The sequence below is a fragment of the Engystomops pustulosus genome, chromosome 1 (assembly GCF_040894005.1).
Source record: "Engystomops pustulosus chromosome 1, aEngPut4.maternal, whole genome shotgun sequence".
Classification (NCBI taxonomy): Eukaryota; Metazoa; Chordata; class Amphibia; order Anura; family Leptodactylidae; genus Engystomops; species Engystomops pustulosus.
In genome coordinates this window covers 81,016,827-81,042,030 of record NC_092411.1, presented here as the reverse complement: position 1 = coordinate 81,042,030, position 25,204 = coordinate 81,016,827, and the positions used below count along the sequence as shown (strand labels likewise).

Genomic DNA, 25,204 nt, shown 5'->3' with positions numbered 1-25,204 from the left:
TATATCTGGGGCTGGCAGGGGGCATTAATTATATTACGGGGGCATTATTCTGTATCTGGGGCTGGCAGGGGGGATTAATTATATTACGGGGGCATTATTTTGTATCTGGGGCTGGCAGGGGGCACTATTTATGTTTCTGGGGCGGGGGGGGGGCATTAATTATATGGCAGGGGGCATTATTCTATATCTGGGGCTGGCAGAGGGCATTAATTAAATGTCTGGGGTGGGGGAGCATTATTGTATATCTGGAGCTGGCAGGGGGCATTAATTATATGGTGGGGGCATTATTGTATATCTGGGGCAGGCAGGGGACATTATTGTATATCTGGGGCTGGCAGTGGGCATTAATTATATGTCTGGGGTAGGCAGGGAGCATTAATTATATGGTGGGGGCATTATTGTATATCTGGGGCAGGCAGGGGGCATTAATTCTATGTCTCGGGCAGGGGGGGGCATTAATTATATGTCTGGGGCGGGCTGGGCACATTATTCTATGTCTGGGGCAGGCAGGGGGCATTTATTATATGCCTGGAGCAGGCAGGGGCCATTCATTCTATGTCTGGGGTAGGCTAGGGCCATTCATTCTATGTCTGGGGTAGGCTGGGGCCATTCATTCTATTTCTGGGGTAGGCAGGGGGCATTAATTATATGTCTGAGGTAGGCAGGGGGCATTTATTATATGTCTGGGGTAGGCTGGGGCCATTCATTCTATGTCTAGGGTAGGCTGGGGCCATTCATTCTATGTCTGGGTAGGCTGGGGCCATTCATTTTATGTCTGAGGTAGGCTGGGGTAGGAGAGAAAGAAGAAATAAATTATCCTTACCATTACAGTATGTTACATTATGGGGCACTATTTGTGTGGTGCTAATATTTCAGGGGGCTCTATTACAGTATTTGGGGCACAGTATTGGTGGTAGCAGATGAAGGGACAATGGGAAAGTGCAGGATATAAGACGTCTGTGTGGTAAACTCTGCAGGAATGCTGTGTACCTAGAGGAAGAGACAAGGCGATGGTGGAACTAATGGAGAAGATGAGGAACGAGTACAATCCGGGGAAACGTCATCTGATGTCACTGGATGCAAGAGGTGAGGATCTCATGTGTTTTATGTAGCTGTATATGATAAATACTGATTTTTTTCATGTTCGCTTCTGTGTATATATAGTGTTATAGTAGTTATATTCTTGTACATAGGGGGCAGTATTATAGTAGTTATATTCTTGCACATAGGGGGCAGTATTATAGTAGTTATATTCCTGTACATAGGGGGCAGTATTATAGTAGTTATATTCTTGTACATAGGGGGCAGTATTATAGTAGTTATATTCTTGTACATAGGGGGCAGTATTATAGTAGTTATATTCTTGCACATAGGGGGCAGTATTATAGTAGTTATATTCTTGTACATAGGGGGCAGTATTATAGTAGCTATATTCCTGTACATAGGGGGCAGTATTATAGTAGTTATATCCTTGTACATAGGGGGAAGTAGTATAGTAATTGGCTTGTATATGGGAGAAGGTATTATAGTAACTTTATTTTGTATATAGAAGGCAGGATTGAATGTGTTATTGTAGCATTATTCCTGTACATAGGAGGCAGTATCAATATATTCTTTCTCTGAATTGTACATGTATGGCACAGGGGAAAGGTATTTAAGGCTTATCGGGTCATGTGTTTGCATCATTTACTGATCGACAGGTCACATTCCTTGCACATTAGATTCACTTACTAGCAAAAGATGTTCTTGTTTTGCATTAAGGCCATCTACCAACAATTTGTCTGTTATAACCCCACCCACATTATCTGACCACACCCACTTGTTTTGACTCCACCTATAAAATGGGGCCACTTTTATAGTTTTTTCCAGGGCCATTTTAAATTCCCAGTCCGCCCCTGTCCCTGTGTAACAGAATATAAAGGTAGTGTGACCGGAGCTCTATATAATCTTCTAGTCTAGTGCTTTCTAAGCAGCAGAGCCCTTATTAAGATCCTACTCGCAAGCCCCTAACCACTGTACCAGGGCTTAGGCATGCTCCAAATTCAAGATCCACATCCAACCATTCCACCGCCCAGTGGAATTCTGCAAAGAGGAATGTTTACGGCCTGTTACCTGCTGCTTCGTTGGACTGTGTGTCATTAAAGAGACTGAGTTTTTTGTTCAAGATCCCGGTCTCCATGTGTGACCCCTGGCCTGCTGCTAACACCACACTCTTCACCGCTCTTCACCCACGGATCTATTACTACACACACACACAGGGAGTGCCCCAGGGGGCAAATACTGCCAATCTATGCCGATGCAAGGTTTCTCACACTGCAGACAGGCACCCAGGTATGGTGGTGACAGCTAGATGTAGGGCAACAAGACCAAGGTGCGCTTCAGAATAACCAAGAGATTTACTGCATGCAAGCGCTGTCTCACCGCCTCTCGCCGGTTTGGCAACCGTGTCTCGACCGGTTTGGCAACCGTGTCTCGACGACCCTTGTCTACAGGCAGGCACCGGGAGACACCAACACCCAACCTTCTATACCTACATTACAGTTGTGCCTAAAATAGCACAACCAAATCCGGTGAGCCTCTCTCCAATTTTTCTAACCATCACCACAGGTTACTACTCTACTACTCTATGAGCGCTATTTTGTCTTCCCTTGTTCGCCTTTCTATACCACACTCCTGACAATAACATAATTGTTAAAAAGTTGAAGCTTTAGGAGAATATGAGTTTAGTCATTGAAGTGCAATGTATGGGGTGGTAACTTTACCTGTGTTGTATATATGACTCAGCAGAAACTTGCAGATGTATCCATTGTATACATTAGTGAAAAGATGAGAAAAGTAAAAATAGAAAAAAAAAGGGATACTGATCCTTTTTGTATTTACATATTGTAGAAAAACATTTAGAGAAAAGGATGAACATTTTTTAAAATACATACTGTAATTTGGAAACAGAGAAGAATAGAAAGTGTCTAAGTTTAGGAACAACTGTCATAAGCTATTCCAGAATTAATAACCCTGGCACAAACAAAAGTTGTTAAATGCCTTAAAGAATTATGGTTGAAACCAATAGTTAATGAAAATATATTGTTATACATGGTTTAAAGTTTAACTGTAAAGTATAAAAACTTTTGCCTAACTCTGCACTAAACAAAAAAAAGCAATTCTCTAATTTACTCTAATTAGCTATCTGCATGTGTTTAGCAGCTAGCAGAGGCTTTACTTTGTCCCCCTTTCCCCCCAGACATATCTCCATTTGTCATGCTTCCTGGTAACCATGGAAAACCATGTAGAAAAGCTAGAGATGAAAGGAGGCTTGTTGGGAGTGGTTGTAGGAGAGGAGTGCAATAATACCTTGAGTGATGTCACAAGTGACTCATCACATGCTTTAGATCGTCCAATTACAAACATGCTGTCCTGCATCATTTGAAAGTCATTATTGTTATGGCAAAAGACATGACTCACATGCTTCAAATTTGCCCATTACAAACATGCTGTTCTGATTCATATGTATGTCCTCAGTGCCACCCTTATCTGATGTCACAAGCAGGAAGTACCACCCATTTCAGGAATAGCTAAATAGGATTTAATAAGAAATGATAGATATACCAGCCTATATCTATAGCTAGGAAGAAGCCAACAGGTATTGTTGGAATTGTTGTCAAAGGCTCTCTCCAGCTGAGCTTAAACTTTTCTTTGCCAGCGACTTTACAGTTACGCTTTAAACATATTGATTTTGAGTGATTGGTATAAATACAGACACTTTTGATATTGGTTAATTTGTCACTAGAATTGTTTCTTAGTGATTAATAAATTTGTCTAAAAGCACAGCTAGAGTAAGGCTTTGACAAAAGCGCACGGCATGGAGCATAGCGGTCATGCACGGCCGTCTGCTTAATTTTCTCATGGAATGACGAGGGGTCCGACAGAGCTATGCATATGGCCTAACTTGTATTCATAAGAAGACCCCATTAAATACCTGTGCAAGCAGTTTGCACTACAAAGAACGTGCAAAGTCCGACAAAAAACTGGGGCAAGCTCCTTAGTAAATATGCCCCATTGTCTGCTGCATCAGACATCTCTACACTTGTTCCTCTATGGCGATTATACATTGCCTGTACTTGTACACCTTGATCCACCTTTTGATTGTGGGACACTGACACTTTCTGTCTTTACATGTTATTGTTGTTTGTTAACATTCTTGATTGCGATCACGCATCCCAAAGAAATTTTCAGCAAAATGATAATTCAAAAAAATGTAAATGTTTTAATATAGTATGTTTCAATAATAGTAGTTTGGAAACGCAGTAGGAGAAAAAGCATATAACAGCTGTCATAAACTATTCCAGAATTAACTATCCTGCCACATACAACACAGCGCAGTAGCTTTGAAGCAAGTATTACATACTGTCAATGACAAGGAGAATCAACAAATTAGCAATAGCCTAAAAGAATGATGGCTGTAACTTATTTCTTATGACATTACATTGTTAGAAATGTTTTAATAATGTAAAACACAAATTATTTTATTAATGGTTAATTCTGCACATGAATTGGGTCTTATTTTGGGCACACAGAGGTGGTGAATTATAAGTCTATTACTTGGCCTGTTATTTTCTGTGCATTTACCATGAATAAAGTTCCAGATAGTAAGTCTCCCCCAGAATGTTCTGTACTGTAGTTTTGTGTCTCTACTGGTGCTAATATTGCTTTGGATGGGAGGAGATGTGACACCGACAGCTAAGTTGTTATGATTTGCATAAACCATATATTTATACTGGGTTATATGGGACGTCTCACTCATTTTAAGTCTATTTTCTACTGTTCAGCTTTATCATGTTGTGCGCTGTTATCTTTTCTCTTACAATTTACGTTTCATGTAAGATTCATTCTGTATTTACTGATTATCTTTATTTTCTTTTTCCTTAGCAAATTCCTTTTTCTCTCTTTGTATATTTCAGGTGGTTTGGCGCAGTTTACTGTGATCCAGGATGGTCCGATGTCTGTGTCTCCAGGTGGAAGTGTCCGTCTTACTTGTAGCCAGAGTACAGGCTCTGTAGGTGGAGGAAACTACCCATGCTGGATCTATCAGACCTTGGGAAGTGTACCTAAACTGGTAGTTGGCAGTAGCGGCACTAGTAATCAGAATTACAGACCTTCATGGACCTCAGAGCGATTTACAGGATCCATAACAGGAGGTTCTGCTGTTCTGTCCATCACTAAGGCAGAGGCTGCAGATACTGGGGATTATTACTGTGCTCTCTGGTCAGGTAGTCAGTGCACAGTGGTGCAAGAAAATACAGAACTAAAACAATTACACTTCCTCTTATATCTGCCAGCTACAAAGCACAACACAAGGAAATAATAGAGTTTACAACATAAGTGCAAATATACATTGTATGCACGATATATATGTAAAATATTTACATTAATCAGGATTGTATGTCAAATACTGATGAAGAGATTAAATTTTAAAAAAACAATGATTAACTAAGGTGAACATTAAAGAAGAAAAATTTGGTAATCACATTTTTTGGTCAGTAACCTTACCATATATATTCGTGCCAACAGCAAAAATTGTGGATGACCTCTAGAAATTTATAGAAACAGGATTTTTCAATTTGATAGTTTTCCTCAAGGTGATGAAGCTTCGGGTATGAGGAATGGGGAAGGAGGAGGGATACTATTAAACAGGTTTTAATTGATGAGTGGTCCAAAAAGGAGGTATAAACTAGACTGATCTTTGTGCCAAAGCATTCTAAGTTGAGGGGAGGGGGGGCACCATATACTATTGAAAAATGAAAAGGCAGTTGATATATCCATTAATACAGTGTTGGCATATGGTGCTTATTTTAACCCTTGCACTGTTGTTGCTCCGAAAAAAGGACATAATAACAGATTGTAACATATAAATTTAGAATGATGAGAGAAAAATGGGTAATTTGTTTTGGGCAACGTTAGCATTTTAATCACCACTGTTGCAGCGACAAAAGAGGAAATTTGTTTTCCCCTTAGCGACACCTTTTGTTCTGCCCTTTACTCCACTATGACACAGTATAATTCTTCCTTTTGTGCCCTCAATCTCCCCCACATATTGGGGCACATTTACTTAACCGATCCATTCGCGATTCAGAGGCGCGTTCTCTGCGGAGGATTCGGGTTCTGCCGGGTTTCACTTAGGTAGTTCCTCTGACGTCCACTAGGTGTCGCTGCTGCGCTGAAGTTCATCGGAATGCACTGGAGTTCACCAAGCCGGGCCAGGTGCAGGTAAGCGCGTGTCAAGCGACACTTTTTTTTAAAAAAATGCGGCAGTTTTTCTGCATCCGTCGGTTTTTTTTACGGCCACGCCCCCGATTTCCGTTGCATGCATCCCGGCGCCGATGTGCCGCAATCCCGAGGCAATTCAGGGAATATCGGGGCAAATCAGAAAAATTTGTCTAACCTTCCGTAAAAACGGGCCCTTAGTAAATGACCCCCATTGTGTCCCCCCCAGCTTCCTGTTACATTATGGCCCCCTCCACCCCTCACATTGTAGCCCCCTGCTGCAGCTCAAATTAAAGTCCCCCTCTTATGAAATCTCCCTGTTATTGTGCCCCTAGACCAGCCCCCGCATATTTTTCACCCCCAGAAGCTCTCCCTCTAATTGTAGCCCTCCATAATCTCCCCTTCAAATTGTGCACCCTCAGCAGCTCCACCTCTTATTGTGCCCACCTTCAGCTTTCCCTCATATTGTGCCCAATCAGCAGTTCCCTTACTTAGTGTTCCTCCATCAGCTCTCCCTCTTAGGCTACATTCACACTGACGTATGGGGGACGTATATACGGCCGACGTATATACGGCCGATATACGTCCCCCATAGACAGCAATGGCCGCACGGCGCCCAACGGGAGCGGTATGGTGCAGCACACGTGCGGCACCGTACCGCTCCGTTCCCAGGAAAAAGATAGGACCTGTCCTATCTTTTCCCGTAATACGGCGCCGTGTTCCATAAGTTCCTATGGAGAGGGGCGGGGGTGAGCTGCGCTCACCTCCTCCTCCTCTCCCCGTGCAACGGTACGGGCGGGCAACGGCAGTGTGAATATAGCCTTATTGTGACACCCTAGTAGCATTCTCTCATATAATATTCCCTTAACTGCTTCCCTGGATATTGTGGCCCCCATTCTCCTTTCTATTTAATGAAAAAAAAATTATAAATACAGATACTCAACTCTTCCCATACCCCCGCAACAGCTCTTCTCTCCTCTTCTTCTGCTGTGTGTAGCATTGAAGCCAGCAGGAAGATGACATCATCACATTGCACCTGCCAGCTCTGTTACACACAGCAGAGGCACAGGCATAATGCAAAGAGTTGAAGACACTGATAGAGTTGATGTCCCAGGAAAGACATCCCACTGGGCGGAACAGAGCTCAAAATCTGCCACTGTCCCACTGGGACTGTTGGGAGGTATGCTTGAAGCCAGAAGATCCTGAAGGTTTTATAGAAGTTCACAGCATATGAAATAATGGTGGATACTTTGTAGAGAAGAGTAGACATGAGAGTATGATGGTAGATACCTAAATAGGTGAGAGCAGGGGTGCACCTACCATGAGGCAAGTTGAGAAACTCTTGAGAGAACGACAATAGTATCTCTGCACTACCCCAACGCCAACATTGACCAGGACAGACAGTGGATGTGCTAATGGTGGTATACAGGTGCTTAACTGTATAAAAATATAACAAAAAAGAGAAAAATCGCACCGAGCACCAATCCACACTGACAATCGGAGATGTATTAATACACATATGTTTATTGGCTGTTATATATAAAACAAGATGCCAGTTATATGACACATCTAATAAAAAATATGAAATAAAAAGTTAAAATAATATGGTATGCATACTAATGTATAACAGCTTTTTAGATCTCAGGCTGGGCACAATGGCACTAATAAATAAGTGCACATTTATGCCTTTCACAATAAAATATAGATTGTTAGAATAAAACTTCAGACCGTGGATGTTGATACGTTAGTATATCACTCCTGACCATAGGTGAGTGCAGATAGATTTTTTAGTTCCTTCCAAAAACGGTTCAGAATGTTTGGAGGTAGATTGATAGTACATATAGTTAGTGTCTTTGGATGCAGTAAACTTTCTCGAGGTGTAACTCAATGATGTACACTTTGAGGTGTGACAATATCAGTCTTGTATGTGCTTTAGACAAAACTGCAAAAGTGGTGACTTTCCATGTCAAATTTGTTAGATCCCCCAAGTTTTTTAGTCATTCATGAACACTATCACACTCATGGTTTTACCATATAGTCGATGCATTCTCCTTGGGATCAGGTGCCACGTCGTATGAGCTCTGCAATGTTGGCAAGATGGAAACTGTCTCGGCGTCCTTAGAGTGAGCGTGCGCATGCACAGGTCCACTACACTCCGTTTGATGGTTCCAGCTGCCGATCTCTGATTGCAGGACAACCAGGTAAGAAGAGGGTCCAGAGGTTGAAATGCAGTTCTCGTTATCTAACAATGTTACTCTTGAGCACTATTTGACGATCGGTGTCGTCTCCATGGTATCCGTTATCATTCAATTTCGCTAGACGCGTTTCAGAGCCTTCCTCGGCTCTTTCCTCTGTAGCTTAAATGAGTTGAGAAACTCACCTCAGGCGGCGGAGCCTCCTGACGGATGGTGGGGCGGCATCAGGCAGGTCACTCACTGACAAGACGTCTCCATCCCCGGCCACCTGGGCTGCCCCTTCTGTATGCAGCCGCCTCCCATCCCGCCTCTCCAGTCCGGAGCGTGCCTCTCCCGTCCGCAGCCCACCTCTCTCATTCACCGCTTGCCTATCCCATCTGCCTCTGCCCAGCCCACATCTCCCATCTGAGACCCGGCTCCCCTGTCTGCGTCCCGCCCACCTCACCCGTCCACGGCCCGCCCGCCTCTCCGGCCTGCCTGCCTCACGCGACCGCGGCCCGTCCGCCTCACCTGTCCGCCACCCACCGTTATGGTAAGTATGTAGAGTATATATATATATATATATATATATATACACATGTATATTTATATGCATCTCTGTATTAATGTATATACTGTACAGTGAGTGTGTGAGTATGTATACTGTATGACTGTATAAAAGTGTGTGTATACTGTATGTGTGTGGTGAATGTGTGTATATGCATGCTATATGAGTGTACATGCTGTATATAAGCGGTATATATGTGTACATGCTGTATGCTGTATGTATTTTATATTACATGGCGGCATGCTGTATTTAATATGAAATACACACAGCATACCGCAATATAGTATATAAGACATACAATGTGCCACCATATACCATATAATACATACTGCGTGCCGTCATATACCATATAATACATTCAGTGTGTGGCAATATAGTATATAATACATACAAATTTGAAAGTGAATTAAACTCCATACTCTTACAGGCGGTCAAAAACAAAGTTATTGGCGAAAACCTTCTTGACTGTCTAAAGATGTCAGATCCAGTGATCCCGACTCTGTACCTCCTGCCGAAGATCCACAAACACCCCCAAGTTCCTCCGGGATGTCCAATTATATCTGGAAATGGAAGTTTGACAGAGAATGTAAGTAAATTCGTGGATCACTATTTGCAACCAATGGTGCAAACACTACCATCACACACACGTGACACGATGGACTTACTACGCAAAATTGACGGACTCCATATCGAGGATGACACATATTTGGTCACCTGCGATGTGGAGTCACTGTATACGTGCATCAGGCATCAGGATGGCCTGAGAGCAGTCCAGTACTTTCTGTCCATGGAGAATCTGACAAAAGAATTCTCCGCTTTTATTCTATCATTGCTGGAATTCATTTTGTTCCACAATTTTTTCGTGTTTGCGGGGTCCTTCTACCTACAGCTCCAGGGCACGGCTATGGGGGCGTCCTGTGCGCCCTCGTATGCCAATTTGTTCCTGGGGCTGTGGGAGAGGGACCTTCTGGACGGTCGGGATGTCGCTATGGACCGGGTCCTGTTTTGGGCCCGGTACATAGACGACATCCTGATCGTTTGGAAGGGGGACCTGGTTGAGCTGAAACAATTTTTTGACGTGCTTAACAAAAACCCGTATATTTTATGGTATACGCCGGCACACTGGATCTATTATATATTACATGAAGGATGCAGGATGTATTTTATAATATATGGTGGCATGATGTATTGATTTTATATTATATGGCAGATTTTTATAGTCTGCCTCAGGCAGCAGAAAGGCTAGGTTCACCCCTGGGTGAGAGTAATAAATTTCTTACTGTTGATTTGGGAAGGCTTGAATTCAGAATTTGTGACTTTGTCACATTTATTTTATAATAAGATGCTTCAGTGTAATCCCTTGAGAGTTAGTAGAGCAAGGGGATTGTTAAGTATTGGTGCAAACTGTAATAACATTGTCAACTAAAAATCCAAATCAATGATCACACTGATTACTTATAGAGTGCAAATTCTTTCTGTAAGTGGCTCTACTAGGAGTGTAAAAATAACGACCTTAACGTCCAGGCCCATTTTTTCATTTTTGCGTTTTCATTTTTCACTGCCATCTTCAAAAATCCATAACTTTTTTATTTTTCCATTTAAAGAGCTGTGTGATGGCTTGTTTGCACTTCATATTGGACTTCATAGTGACGGTATTTAATATTCCATGCCATGAACTGGGAAGCAAGAAAAAAACCTGAAAATTAGTGAAAAAATGCCTTTGCGCCATTTTCATGTGGGCTTGGATTTTACAGCTTTCACTGTTAGCCCCAAATTACATGCCTCCAAATAACAGATTTATACAGGTTTTATAATGTTTTCATACATTCTTCATTTTGCCATTTTTGCTACTTTTTATGTTGTTTTCAATGCTGCCATATTAAGGACTGCATGACCTTTCGGTCACTTTTTATTGAATTTTTAATATTTTTCAAAATGCAAAAAAATGGCATTTTCGACTTATTTTCCGTTTCGGGGAAATAACCATTATTATATTTTGGGATGTGGCGATATCTAACATCTTTATGATTTTTGTTGTTTCTATGTATTTAGATCAGTTCTAGATTTGAATTTTTCGTTTTTTTAAATTACCTTTTTACAACTTTTTTTATTTATTTTTTTTAACTATTTTTCAGACCCCCTTGGGTACTTTAACCATAGGTTGCCTGATTGGTTGACAGTATGGCAGTATATCAGAATTTACCACATCATTTATTGCTAGAGGCATTTACATGGCTAGCACCCACGATCGGCTCCAGCACCGACAGCGGGTGCTACCGGTGGGTGTTTGCTGCAATATGCAGCAAACATCCACCTTATATGGAGAGGGCTCAGCCCGAGAGCTCTCTCCATACAGCGGCACCCGACATGTTACGTCACACATCGATAAGTGGTTAAAGGAATGGGTACGGAAGCCAGAAGAAAATACATCAGGGGGGGGGGGGCATCTGGACAAGTGCACGGATCAAATTGTTAACATGGGTGTTAGTGCCAGTAGTTCGCTACATTATGCCCATGAGCCCTCTTCATATACCTGCAGCCTCATAAGGATGTACATGTACCGTATACGCTGCTTAAGAGGCTAAAGACCTGAGTATCTGGAAATGCAGGAGATCAGTGTTGTAGCTTTCTGATATGTGTTTACGGGACTGTGTTGTAATTTTAAAATGTTAGCATTCAGGTACTCACTTTTATCTCAGGCCACACTTTGTTTAAAAAATTCCCATTAAGCTAGAACACCATAATTATCAACTCTTGTGGTAACTTTCTTAATATATTTCAAATAGAACAGATAACATTATATCTAGAGATGAGCGAGCACTAAAATGCTCGGGTACTCGTTATTCGAGACGAACTTTTCCCGATGCTCGAGTGCTCGTTTCGAGTAACGAGCCCCATTGAAGTCAATGGGAGACTCGAGCATTTTTCAAGGGGACCAAGGCTCTGCACAGGGAAGCTTGGCCAAACACCTGGGAACCTCAGAAAAGGATGGAAACACCACGGAAATGGACAGGAAACAGCAGGGGCAGCATGCATGGATGCCTCTGAGGCTGCTTAAATGCACCATTATGCCAAAATTATGGGCAACAGCATGGCCATGACAGAGTGACAGAATGAAGCTAGATAGCATCTAAAACATCCAATAATTGACCCTGACACTATAGGGGACGGCATGCAGAGGCAGCGGCAGCAGCGGAAGGCTAGAGAGTGGCATGGCGACATACCCTAAATGGACTCAGGCTTCAAACCAATGGGTAGCAGAGAGGAACCAAAGGAGGTGAGCAAGAAGCGCTCAAATAATATTGGTACATGATAAAAGTTTGCCAGTATATTTTGTGGATTACACAGCAGGGTGGCGACAAAGTTAACATGGAAGCCATGAAAACAATCCAAAATTCTGCCTGACACAGCTCGTTTGATAAGGGGACGATGTATGGAGGCAGTGAACTAGTAGTAGATTAAAGGTGCTGCAGTTAAAACTATGTTAGTTGGTTCTTGGCATGGAGCTGGCGCTCCGCTGCCAGGCGAGCTTTCGCCAATCCAAGCCCCTGTCTCTAGGCTACTCCCCAAACAGCACTTCTAAGAACCTTTCGGATAAGATCAAGTGTAGTAGCGTTCTTATAAGTTTGGGATATGGCGGGTGAGGGGAATGTAAACATCTGCGCAAGAAGCGCTGAAATAATATCCGTAAATGAAAAAAGTTTTCCAGTATATTTTGTGGCTTACACAGCAGGGTGGCGACAAAGTTAACAAGTTTGATGTGGAATGCCCTGCAATAGCTCTTGGGCGGTGTGCCTTTTATCACCTAGGCTCAGCAGTTTGAGCACCGCCTGCTGTCGCTTAGCAACGGCACTGCTGCTGTGCCTAGAGCTACCGACTGATGGCGCCATGCCCACGGATGGTAATTCGGAGGAGGAGGAGGTGGAGGAGGGGTGGGAGGATTTGGAGGTATAGTAGGCCTTTGAGACCTGGACCGAGGTAGGCCCCGCAATCCTCTGCGTCGGCAGTATATGACCAGCCCCAGGGTCAGACTCGGTCCCAGCCTGCACCAAGTTAAGTGTAGTAGCGTTCTTATAAGTTTGGGATATGGCGGGTGAGGGGAATGTAAACAGATGCGCAAGAAGCGCATGATGCGCCTGGAGCTGGCGCTCCGCTGCTAGGTGAGCTTTCGCCAATCCAAGCCCCTGTCTCTAGGCTACTCCCCAAACAGCACTTCTAAGAACCTTTTGTATAAGATCAAGTGTAGTAGCGTTCTTATAAGTTTAGGATATGGCGGGTGAGGGGAATGTAAACAGATGCGCAAGAAGCGCTGAAATAATATCCGTAAATGGTAAAAGTTTGCCAGTGTATTTTGTGGATAACACAGCAGGGTGGCGACAAAGTTAACAACTTTGATGTGGAATCCATGAAAACAACCCAAATTTCGGCCTGACAAACCTCGTTTGATAAAGGGACGATGTATGGAGGCAGCTATATGGACGACTTTTGGAGGTAGCAATGGAGACAACGTGTGGAGGCTGCTATGGAGACAATTCAATTTGGATAGTGCCTGTATGTGGCAGTCCAAAAAATTTTTCAAACCAGAGGAGCAGGTAGGTGGCCCTCCAGAAAAATGGAATAGATTGAGTGCCTGTATGTGGCAGTCCAAAAAAGTTTTCAAACCAGAGGAGCAGGTAGGTGGCCCTCCAGAAAAATGGAATAGATTGAGTGCCTGTATGTGGCAGTCCAAAAAATTTTTCAAACCAGAGGAGCAGGTAGGTGGCCCTCCAGAAAAATGGAATAGATTGAGTGCCTGTATGTGGCAGTCCAAAAAAGTTTTTAAACCAGAGGAGCAGGTAGGTGGCCCTCCAGAAAAATGGAATAGATTGAGTGCCTGTATGTGGCAGTCCAAAAAAGTTTTTAAACCAGAGGAGCAGGTAGGTGGCCCTCCAGAAAAATGGAATAGATTGAGTGCCTGTATGTGGCAGTCCCAAAAAATTGTTTAAAACAGAGGACCGGAAAGGTGGCCCTCCAGAAAAATTGAATAGATTGAGTGCCTGTATGTGGCACTCCCAAAAATTGTTTAAAACAGAGGACCGTGTCGGTGGCCCTCCAGAAAAATTAAATGCATAAAGTACTATACCTAGAGCCAGTGGGCCCTGTCAAAAAACAGCCAGTTTCCTCTGCTTTACTGTAGAAAGAGGAGGAGAAGGAGGAAAATGAGGAGGAGGAGGAGTGGATAAATTATTCAGGTTGAGCTTCCTTCACCTGCTGGAGATTTGAAATTAGGAGAAATCCATGCTTTATTCATCTTGATAAGCGTCAGCCTGTCAGCGCTGTCAGTCGACAGGCGTGTACGCTTATCGGTGATGATGCCACCAGCTGCACTGAAAACCCGCTCTGACAAGACGCTAGCGGCAGGGCAGGCAAGAACCTCCAAGGCGTAGAGCGCCAGTTCGTGCCACATGTCCAGCTTTGAAACCCAGTAGTTGTAGGGAGCTGTGTGATCATTTAGGACGATGGTATGGTCAGCTACGTACTCCCTCACCATCTTTCTGTAAAGATCAGCCCTACTCTGCCGAGACTGGGGACAGGTGACAGTGTCTTGCTGGGGTGACATAAAGCTGGCAAAAGCCTTGTAAAGCGTACCCTTGCCAGTGCTGGACAAGCTGCCTGCTCGCCTACTCTCCCTCGCTACTTGTCCCGCAGAACTACGCACTCTGCCGCTAGCGCTGTCAGAAGGGAAATACTGTTTCAGCTTGTGCACCAGGGCCTGCTGGTATTCATGCATTCTCACACTCCTTTCCTCTCCAGGGATGAGAGTGGAAAGATTTTGCTTGTACCGTGGGTCCAGGAGAGTGAACACCCAGTAATCGGTGCTGGAATAAATTCTTTGAACGCGAGGGTCACGGGATAGGCAGCCTAGCATGAAATCTGCCATATGTGCCAGAGTACCAACGCGTAAGAATTCACTCCCCTCACTGGCCTGACTGTCCATTTCCTCCTCCTCCAACTCCTCCAACTCCTCTTCTTCTGCCCATACACGCTCAACAGTGTAGGACTCAACAATGGTCCCCTCTTGTGTCTCGCCAACATTCTCCTCCTCTTCCTCCTCATCCTCCTCCACCTCCACCTCCTCCGATATGCGCTGAGAAACAGACCTAAGGGTGCTTTGGCTATCAACAAGGGAATCTTCTTCCCCTGTCTCTTGTGAGGAGCGCAAAGCTTCCGACTTCATGCTGACCAGAGAGTTTTTCAACAGGCCAAGCAGCGGGATGGTGAGGCTGATGATGGCGGCATCGCCACTGACCATCTGTGTTGACTCCTCAAAGTTACTCAGCACCTGACAGATATCAGACATCCACGTCCACTCCTCATTGTAGACTTGAGGAAGCTGACTGACCTGACTACCAGTTCTGGTGGAAGTTGACATCTGGCAGTCTACAATCGCTCGGCGCTGCTGGTAAACTCTGGATAACATGGTCAGTGTTGAATTCCACCTCGTGGGCACGTCGCACAACAGTCGGTGAGCGGGCAGTTGGAGGCGGCGCTGCGCTGCCCTGAGAGTGGCAGCATCTGTGCTGGACTTCCTGAAATGCGCACAGATGCGGCGCACCTTCGTGAGCAAATCAGACAGATTGGGGTATGTCTTGAGGAAACGCTGAACTATCAGATTTAACACATGGGCCAGGCATGGCACATGTGTCAGTCTGCCGAGTTGCAGAGCCGCCACCAGGTTACGGCCGTTGTCACACACAACCATGCCTGGCTTCAGGTTCAGCGGTGCCAGCCACAGATCAGTCTGCGCCGTGATGCCCTGTAATAGTTCTTGGGCGGTGTGCCTTTTATCGCCTAGGCTCAGCAGTTTGAGCACCGCCTGCTGTCGCTTAGCGACGGCACTGCTGCTGTGCCTAGAGCTACCGACTGATGGCGCCATGCCCACGGATGGTCGTTCGGAGGAGGAGGTGGAGGAGGGGTGGGAGGAGGAGGAGGCATAGTAGGCCTCAAACACCTGGACCGAGGTAGGCCCCGCAATCCTCGGCGTCGGCAGTATATGACCAGCCGCAGGGTCACACTCGGTCCCAGCCTCCACCAAGTTAACCCAATGTGCCGTCAGAGATATATAGTGGCCCTGCCCGGCAGCACTCGTCCACGTGTCCGTGGTCAGGTGGACCTTGTCAGAAACGGCGTTGGTCAGGGCACGGATTATGTTGTCTGACACGTGCTGGTGCAGGGCTGGGACGGCACATCGGGAAAAGTAGTGGCGGCTGGGGACCGAATACCGAGGGGCGGCCGCCGCCATGAGTCTGCGAAAGGCCTCGGTCTCTACTAGCCTATAGGGCAGCATCTCCAGGCTTAGCAATCTGGAGATGTGCACATTAAGGGCTTGGGCGTGCGGGTGGGTTGCACTATATTTGCGTTTCCGCTCCAGCGTCTGGGGTATGGAGAGCTGAACGCTGGTGGATGCTGTGGAGGATCGTGGAGGTGACGATGGGGTTTTTGTGGCAGGGTCCTGGGCAGGGGGCTGACTATCAGCTGACACAGGGGAAGGAGCAGTGGTGTGCACGGCCGGAGGTGAACGCGCTTGTTGCCACTGAGTGGGGTGTTTAGCATTCATATGCCTGCGCATACTGGTGGTAGTTAAGCTAGTAGTGGTGGAACCCCTGCTGATCCTGGTTTGGCAAATGTGGCACACCACAGTCCGTCGGTCATCCGGTGTTTCCTTAAAGAACCTCCAGACTTCTGAAAATCTAGCCCTCGCCGCAGGAGCCCTCGCCACGGGAGCTTCACTAGTTGACACATTTGGCGCTGATGCACCAGCTCTGGCCCTGCCTCTCCGTCTGGCCCCACCACTGCCTCTTCCAACCTGTTCTGGTCGAGGACTCTCCTCCGTCTCAGAAGCACTGTGTTCACCCGGCCTCTCAACCCAGCTTGGGTCTGTCACCTCATCATCCTCCGATCCCTCAGTCTGCTCCCCCCTCGGACTTCCTGCCCTGACAACAACTTCCCCACTGTCTGACAACCGTGTCTCCTCATCGTCGGACACCTCTTTACACACTTCTTCCACTACGTCAACAAGGTCATCATCACCCACAGACTGCGACTGGTGGAAAACCTGGGCATCGGAAAATTGCTCATCAGCAACCGGACAAGTGGTTTGTGACTGTGGGAAGGGTCCAGAAAACAGTTCCTCAGAGTATGCCGGTTCAAATGGCAAATTTTGCTGGGAGGGGGCAGACTGGGGGGGAGGAGGCTGAGGTGCAGGAGCTGGAGGAGTGCCGATTTCGGTGACATGGGTGGACTGCGTGGAAGACTGACTGGTGGACAAATTGCTCGAAGCATTGTCGGCAATCCACGACATCACCTGTTCGCACTGTTCTGGCCTCAACAGTGCTCTACCACGATTCCCAGTAACTTCAGACATGAACCTAGGGAGTGTAGCTCTGCGGCGTTCCCCTGCTCCCTCATAAGCAGGTGGTGTCTCACCCCGCCCAGGAACACGGCCTCTGACCCCTGCAGTTGTTGGACGCCCACGTCCCCGCCCTCGTCCTCTACCCCTAGCCCTCGGGTTAAACATTTTGAAAATGAGAGTTATAACTTGTATTTTTTTTTAACTTTTTTTTTGTTTTTTTGTTTTTTTTTTGTGTTTTTTAGTTTTTAAAACCAAACGATGCTATCCTATTGCTATGGCTATTTTCTAGCCAAGTATTACAGCACACTACTATGCCAGATGAGATGACGCTGAGTTATGAAAAAAATAAACGTAAAATAAAAAAGGAAATGGCAGACTGTGCCTAGTTGAAATACAACCCCGGGCCCTAATAAATTTTCCCACTTCGGTCTTTGCGATGGATATGTGCGTCACTAAAACACAGTGGTCGCAAGTCTGACTCCAAATTGCTCCCAATTTGATAGTAGATGCACTGCAGCAAGTACAGCCACCAGCAGATCAACCAGAAATCAAATATATATAACGCTACTGTAGGCGTAATTAAGCCGTTTGTATTCTCCTATGGCTATTTTCTAGCCAAGTATTACAGCACACTACTATGCCAGATGAGATGACGCTGAGTTATGAAAAAAATAAACGTAAAATAAAAAGAAACTGGCAGACTGTGCCTAATTGAAATACAACCCCGGGCCCTAATAAATTTTCCCACTTCGGTCTTTGCGATGGATATGTGCGTCACTAAAACACAGTGGTCGCAAGTCTGACTCCAAATTGCTCCCAATTTGATAGTAGATGCACTGCAGCAAGTACAGCCACCAGCAGATCAACCAGAAATCAAATATATATAACGCTACTGTAGGCGTAATTAAGCCGTTTGTATTCTCCTATGGCTATTTTCTAGCCAAGTATTACAGCACACTACTATGCCAGATGAGATGACGCTGAGTTATGAAAAAAATAAACGTAAAATAAAAAGAAACTGGCAGACTGTGCCTAATTGAAATACAACCCCGGGCCCTAATAAATTTTCCCACTTCGGTCTTTGCGATGGATATGTGCGTCACTAAAACACAGTGGTCGCAAGTCTGACTCCAAATTGCTCCCAATTTGATAGTAGATGCACTGCAGCAAGTACAGCCACCAGCAGATCAACCAGAAATCAAATATATATAACGCTACTGTAGGCGTAATTAAGCCGTTTGTATTCTCCTATGGCTATTTTCTAGCCAAGTATTACAGCACACTACTATGCCAGATGAGATGACGCTGAGTTATGAAAAAAATAAACGTAAAATAAAAAGAAACTGGCAGACTGTGCCTAATTGAAATACAACCCCGGGCCCTAATAAATTTTCCCACTTCGGTCTTTGCGATGGATATGTGCGTCACTAAAACACAGTGGTCGCAAGTCTGACTCCAAATTGCTCCCAATTTGATAGTAGATGCACTGCAGCAAGTACAGCCACCAGCAGATCAACCAGAAATCAAATATATATAACGCTACTGTAGGCGTAATTAAGCCGTTTGTATTCTCCTATGGCTATTTTCTAGCCAAGTATTACAGCACACTACTATGCCAGATGAGATGACGCTGAGTTATGAAAAAAATAAACGTAAAATAAAAAGAAACTGGCAGACTGTGCCTAATTGAAATACAACCCCGGGCCCTAATAAATTTTCCCACTTCGGTCTTTGCGATGGATATGTGCGTCACTAAAACACAGTGGTCGCAAGTCTGACTCCAAATTGCTCCCAATTTGATAGTAGATGCACTGCAGCAAGTACAGCCACCAGCAGATCAACCAGAAATCAAATATATATAACGCTACTGTAGGCGTAATTAAGCCGTTTGTATTCTCCTATGGCTACTTTCTAGCCAAGTATTACAGCACACTACTATGCCAGATGAGATGACGCTGAGTTATGAAAAAAATAAACGTAAAATAAAAAGAAACTGGCAGACTGTGCCTAATTCTACTCAAACCCCTAATAAATTTTCCCACTTTGGTGTTTGAGGTGGATATGTGTGTCACTAAGAGCTAAACACAACGGTAGCAAGTCCCCCTGCTAATTCCTCACAATATGGTACTAGCTGCAAATAAAAAAAAAAAAAAAATATAACGTTATTGTAGCCCTAAGAAGGGCTGTTGGGTTCTTTTAGAATCACTCCTGCCTAACAGTAAGCTAATAGAACACCCTAACGCTTTCCCTGAGCAGCAGCAGCTCTCTCCCTAGCGGCATCCAGACAGAGAATGATCCGAGCAGCGCGGGCAGCGGCTAGTCTATCCCAGGGTCACCTGATGTGGCCAGCCAACCACTGCTATCTACGTGTAAGGGTACCACGTCATGCTGGGTGGAGTGCAGAGTCTCCTGGCTTGTGATTGGCTCTGTTTCTGGCCGCCAAAAAGCAAAACGGCGGGAGCTGCCATTTTCTCGAGCGGGCGAAATACTCGTCCGAGCAACGAGCAGTTACGAGTACGCTAATGCTCGATCGAGCATCAAGCTCGGACGAGTATGTTCGCTCATCTCTAATTATATCCAATTGTTATACGCCCATTATGACTGCAATAGATATGAACATTTACTTACTGCGGTCAATCAGTATGAAAGATTATATACTATTTGCTTGTGAAACTTTTTGCATAAATCCATGTAAATCACATGTTGCATCCAGATAATACACACTGGTGATTTGCATAAGGATAGAATGTATAGCAATATATATAATGGAGTAAGATGACCAAATACATCTGGAATTTGTTGTGAATATCTTCCTTCTTCATCATGTACTGGTATCTCTTCATCCTTACAATTTATTTCTCAAGTAAGCCCTTTTTCCAGTACGGTTTTATGTCATTAAGGTCTTCTTGCATGACACTGTCATCTTCTTGTTGCAGATACTGTGGCTCAGCTGACGGTTCTTCAGGATTCTACTACGTCAGTGTCTCTGGGAGGTAATATCCGTCTGATTTGTAGATGGAGCACAGGTTCAGTAACTGGAAATAACTGGCCACACTGGGTTTATCAATCACCTGGAAGTGTCCCTAAAGGGGTAGTGGGCAGTGACAGCACCAGTAATCATAATGCCAAACCTTCGTGGACATCAGATCGATTTACTGGATCCATTGCTGAAGGAGCAGCTGTTCTCTCCATTAATAACTTGCAGGCTGAGGATAGTGGAGATTACTATTGCTGCCTGTGGACAGGTAGTGCATACACATCACTTAAACCTGATAGAGAAGTAAGACATTAACCTCTGTTTCCTGTGTCGTGGCTGTGTGTAAGCTCATTTGAGTTGCCAATAGAATCTATCAAATATTTTTCCTTTTTAGTTAAGAGAATAGCACACTGTTTTTGAGTAAAAATACCTTTTCTTATCTCATTACACTGTTGGAATGCTGAATACACAATTTCTGGATTGTACTGAGAGGCAGATGTGAATTACTTTATATGTGTTTTACTACAGCTTGATGTGCGCATCCATTCACAATACAGTTTGTAACTCTAAATACTGAAGTAGCAGTAGATCCTTTCTAACCATTCTGACTCTGACATGATTATTACTATTAAAACATAATACTTTGTCGATGACTTTTATCTGTGGCTCAGTGGTTAGCACCACATACTTGCAGTGCTAAGGTCCTGGGTTCAAGTCCTATCCAGGTCAACGTCTGCAAAGAGTTTGCGTTGGTTTCTTCAGGTTTCATCCCACACTCTAAAACATACTGGTAGGTTGATTAGATTGTGAGCCCCATGGGGACAGGGACTGATATGGCAAGCGCTGTGGAATCTTTGAGCGCTATATAAATAAAAAAAGTAGTTATTATTATTAATTATGATGCAGGAAACTGGAGCAAGAACAGTATATTTTGTTGAAATGACCTACAACTAATAAAAAGAAATGCCTTGTAATATAAACCTCCCAACTCCAGATTAGAAAGAGGTAAGAAATGGCGGCGTGTAGTGCGCAGCAGTGATTTCCTCTCTAAGCCACACCCCCTAACAACACCCTAGTCACGCCCCAAATCTACCGAACCGCAGCAGCAAACATCATGATTACTGTGTGAGCAGTGCAGTTCAGCCGGCAAACAACCGGCAGACCAGAGGACTGGGAGGTGGGTAGTAAGCATCTATCATCAGTGATTCTAATGGTAGATGTACTTTAACCCCTTGCCACATCATCTGTATAAAGAGGGCTCATCTTATCCCGCAAAAATCATCATCTCATACAGCCTGCCCAGCCCCTGTAGTAGGAAAAAAAATAACACTGTACTCATCTTTCCAACGTCCCCCATAGGTCCTCTTCTGTCTCAGACTGTCTCAGACAGAAGAGGACCTACGGGTGACGTCAGAAAGGTGAGTTTTGTCTTTATTTATTTAGTTGACTCGAGTATAAGCCGAGTTAGATTTTTTGAGCACAAATTTTGTGCTGAAAAACTAGGCTTATACTCGAGTATAGAAGGTAAACACCCACCAGGAACACCCGTGATTGGTGCTAGGGTTTTTATCCTTCGATTGCCGCCGTGTTGGATTAGATCGTCGCTCCCCGTGACTTCATCAGGGAGCTGCGATCTGTTGCTATGACAGCCTTGGGTGTATGAGAGCCGAGGCTGTCTAGTTTTACACTATGTACTACAATGTGCAATTTGCACATTGTAATAGGTGATGTGGAAAATCCCTATATACTGCTATACTGTAGAGAGTCTGAAAAATAGTAAAAAAATTAGTAAAATAGTAAAAAAAAATATAAAAAAAGTTTTAAAAAAAATAAATAAAAAATACATAAAATTTCAAATCAAAACCTTTCCCTATTAGTGATATAAATATAAATAAATAACACCCACAATCAGGTATTTGCTGCAAATGATGAACAATGGGTCAACAAGGTGGAACTGAGATGTACCTACGCTACAATTAAATTTATATTGTGTGTATCATATGGTATTTATGAAATTATGTTATTTTTTCATATGGTTGCAATGTGAACTGTTGTTTAATAAAGAATGGTAAAAGTCAAAGAGAAATCGCTTATCCCTAGGTCATGACAAAAGGAGATTAAATTATTCTTAATCAGTGAATTTAATATCACACTATACTATACTATACTTTCTCCTGAATAAGGTTACTGTTGAAGAAGTAGATATTGGTCTTCTTGGATGAACTGCTTTTTCCAAAATGAGACTTAAAAAGGGTATTCAAGTAATGATAGGTCATCCCCCTATGCATGTGAAATCCCCTTGATCAGGAGATCAGTATATGCAGTACATGTCCCCCTTTCTGAATAGGACAGTGGTCAGGCGTGTGCACTGCCAATCCATTCAATTCTATTTTGCCCGTTAAAGCTGAGTTGAGGTCTTTGTTTCTCTCTGGCAATTCCCAAAGCATTATTTATGAAGTAATAGTATGATACACAAAACCTGTTCATGTGATCAGTAGTGCTCCAACAGTTGGAGAGGGGAAAAACGTATTATTACTACTGTTATAGATGTAAAAAATAAGAAGACGGCCTTACAGTTACCTGTGCCAAATGTAGTGTTCATGTTTTCAGTATATGATAATATTTGCATATCCTCTTTCTGTGGACCTATAAAAGAATAAGGTAGTCACCACATAATTGTCTGACATTGCACAGTACATATCTCCTGCACCATGTCCTGGTCCTCGCTCCTCCTCTCTCTATTTCTGTATTCTGCATGTAAGATCTAGATCCCAGCACAATCACATCACAGGAAAGTCACTTTTGCTTTTATAATAATTTTTACTCTTCTATTTCAGATGCAGTTGCGCAGTTTACTGTGACTCAGGATGCTGCAATGTCTGTGTCATCTGGAGGGAGCGTCAGCCTCACCTGTAGTCAAAGTGGGGGCTCAGTAACTGGGGGTAACTACCCGTCTTGGTACCACCAGACACCAGGAAGTCCCCCCAAGCTCCTTGTGTACAGTAGCAGCAGCAGCAGCCAGAATACCAGGCCTTCAGGAATATCAGATCGATTCAGTGGGTCACTATCGGGTAGATCAGCCGTTCTGTCTATCAGTAAAGTTGAGGCTTTGGATGAAGGAGATTATTACTGTTTTCTCTATGCGGGTAATAACATATACACAATACTATATGTTGATAAGGAACAAGCACAAATACCTCATGCATGTCCTATTTTAAACTCTAGAGGACAGCAGAGCATTTACTGTATGTTTATAAAGTGGAGAGAGTTTATAAAAGTTCACTTCTTGTTTTACAAATGCTTTGTATTCACTTCAGGTGCCTAACCTTCTAAGGATGCATGCTGTACATATACAGTGGCCATTCTATACCCATTATAAATTATAATATACAGTATATTGCTCCATAATACATTGTAATACATTTATAGTGCCCTATACCCCCATAATAAATTATTTACCCCAATAGCTGAATTTAATGTGATAAAATTAATAAAGGGGAGATTGGAATAAATTGTTAAAGGGGTTTTCCATCTATCAACCAATAATTAACCAGGGGACTGGGAGCAGGTGTGAGTAAAAAAATCTGCTCTAGCTCCTGGTTCTAGCGCCCTGCATAAACCTGGTATCTTTTGAACTGTAAAATTATCTGGTCTGAGTACCATAGTATCATAGTTTTTACAGTTGAAAAAAGACACATGTCCATCAAGTACAACCAAGGAAGGGAAGGAATTAGATGAGCAGCGGATTTAGGGGAAACAATTCTATACAACATAACCATCAATGTTATTCAGGTGTAATAAGGCATTGATAAAGGGGAGTTTGGGTTTGGGTTTCTATTTAGTTCCTATGGGTTTCAGTGGTTCTGTCCAGCCCCTTAGTCTGTGCTATTTACATAAGCACCTACTCCAGTCCTTCATATATCACAGGAATAACATACAACCCTCGCAGATACTTATATACAAAAAGACTTTACTAACAACATACATGTGACAAAGTAACTACATAAAATACAATACAAAATACATAGAGAACACAACTACACACAAACCTCTTTTCCTGGCCCCTTTTGGATCCAGTAATGTTTATGTATATACAATATATTCTAACACTACAGCCGCTCCTGGATATACCCTGAAGCAGGAGTCACATCCAGTACCTGACCATATACATGTACATATAGAGACTCATGCATAATAGCATCTATATATCTACTCCTCCAATACACGTGCAGGGCACAGATCCACGTGTGAATGGGATACAGGATGTACATCTAGTTACACTAATATATACACACTCACTGTAAACACTTAGCTATGTATATATATGGTAAAACACATAACACCTGGAATATCTATAGGTACACATATAAAGTCTACTATACTATTATAAGTACTATGTTATAATTACTCTTATAAAGTTATATACATACACAGAAAGCACACACAATATATGACCTGGTTCCTTAAGTTCCTTAAGTGCTAGTCGTCCAGGTGGGGGCCAGGAAGCAAGAGACCTTGATTTCTGTTTTTACCATGCTTAAATAACAGGCATCTGGACCCTTCTTGAAGCTCTCTGCTGTCCCTGCTGTGACCAGTGCCTGAGGAAGGCTATTTCACAGATTGACAATTCTATAGTAAAAAACCTGTGTCGCCTCTGGTGATTAAACCTTGTTTTCCTGCCGATAGCCGCCGGCAATGCTGAAGTCATCAGGGAGCTGCGATCCATCACCATGACAGCCTCGGGTCTTATGAAGACCCGAGGGTGTCTCATTTTAACCTATTCATTACAATGTGCTAATTGCACATTGCAATGAATGAGGAGGAAAATCCCCTTA

At 43.7% G+C, this 25,204-nt stretch overlaps 1 long non-coding RNA gene across 1 annotated transcript; it reads left to right on the top strand.

Annotated features, from left to right (window-relative positions):
- The first annotated feature begins 23,055 nt into the window (after nt 1–23,055).
- Nucleotides 23,056–23,429, top strand: LOC140125994 (uncharacterized). The gene is made up of 2 exons (XR_011854746.1): nt 23,056–23,126; nt 23,207–23,429. It is a non-coding gene; the product is annotated as an uncharacterized lncRNA (long non-coding RNA).
- Nucleotides 23,430–25,204: the final 1,775 nt, after the last annotated feature.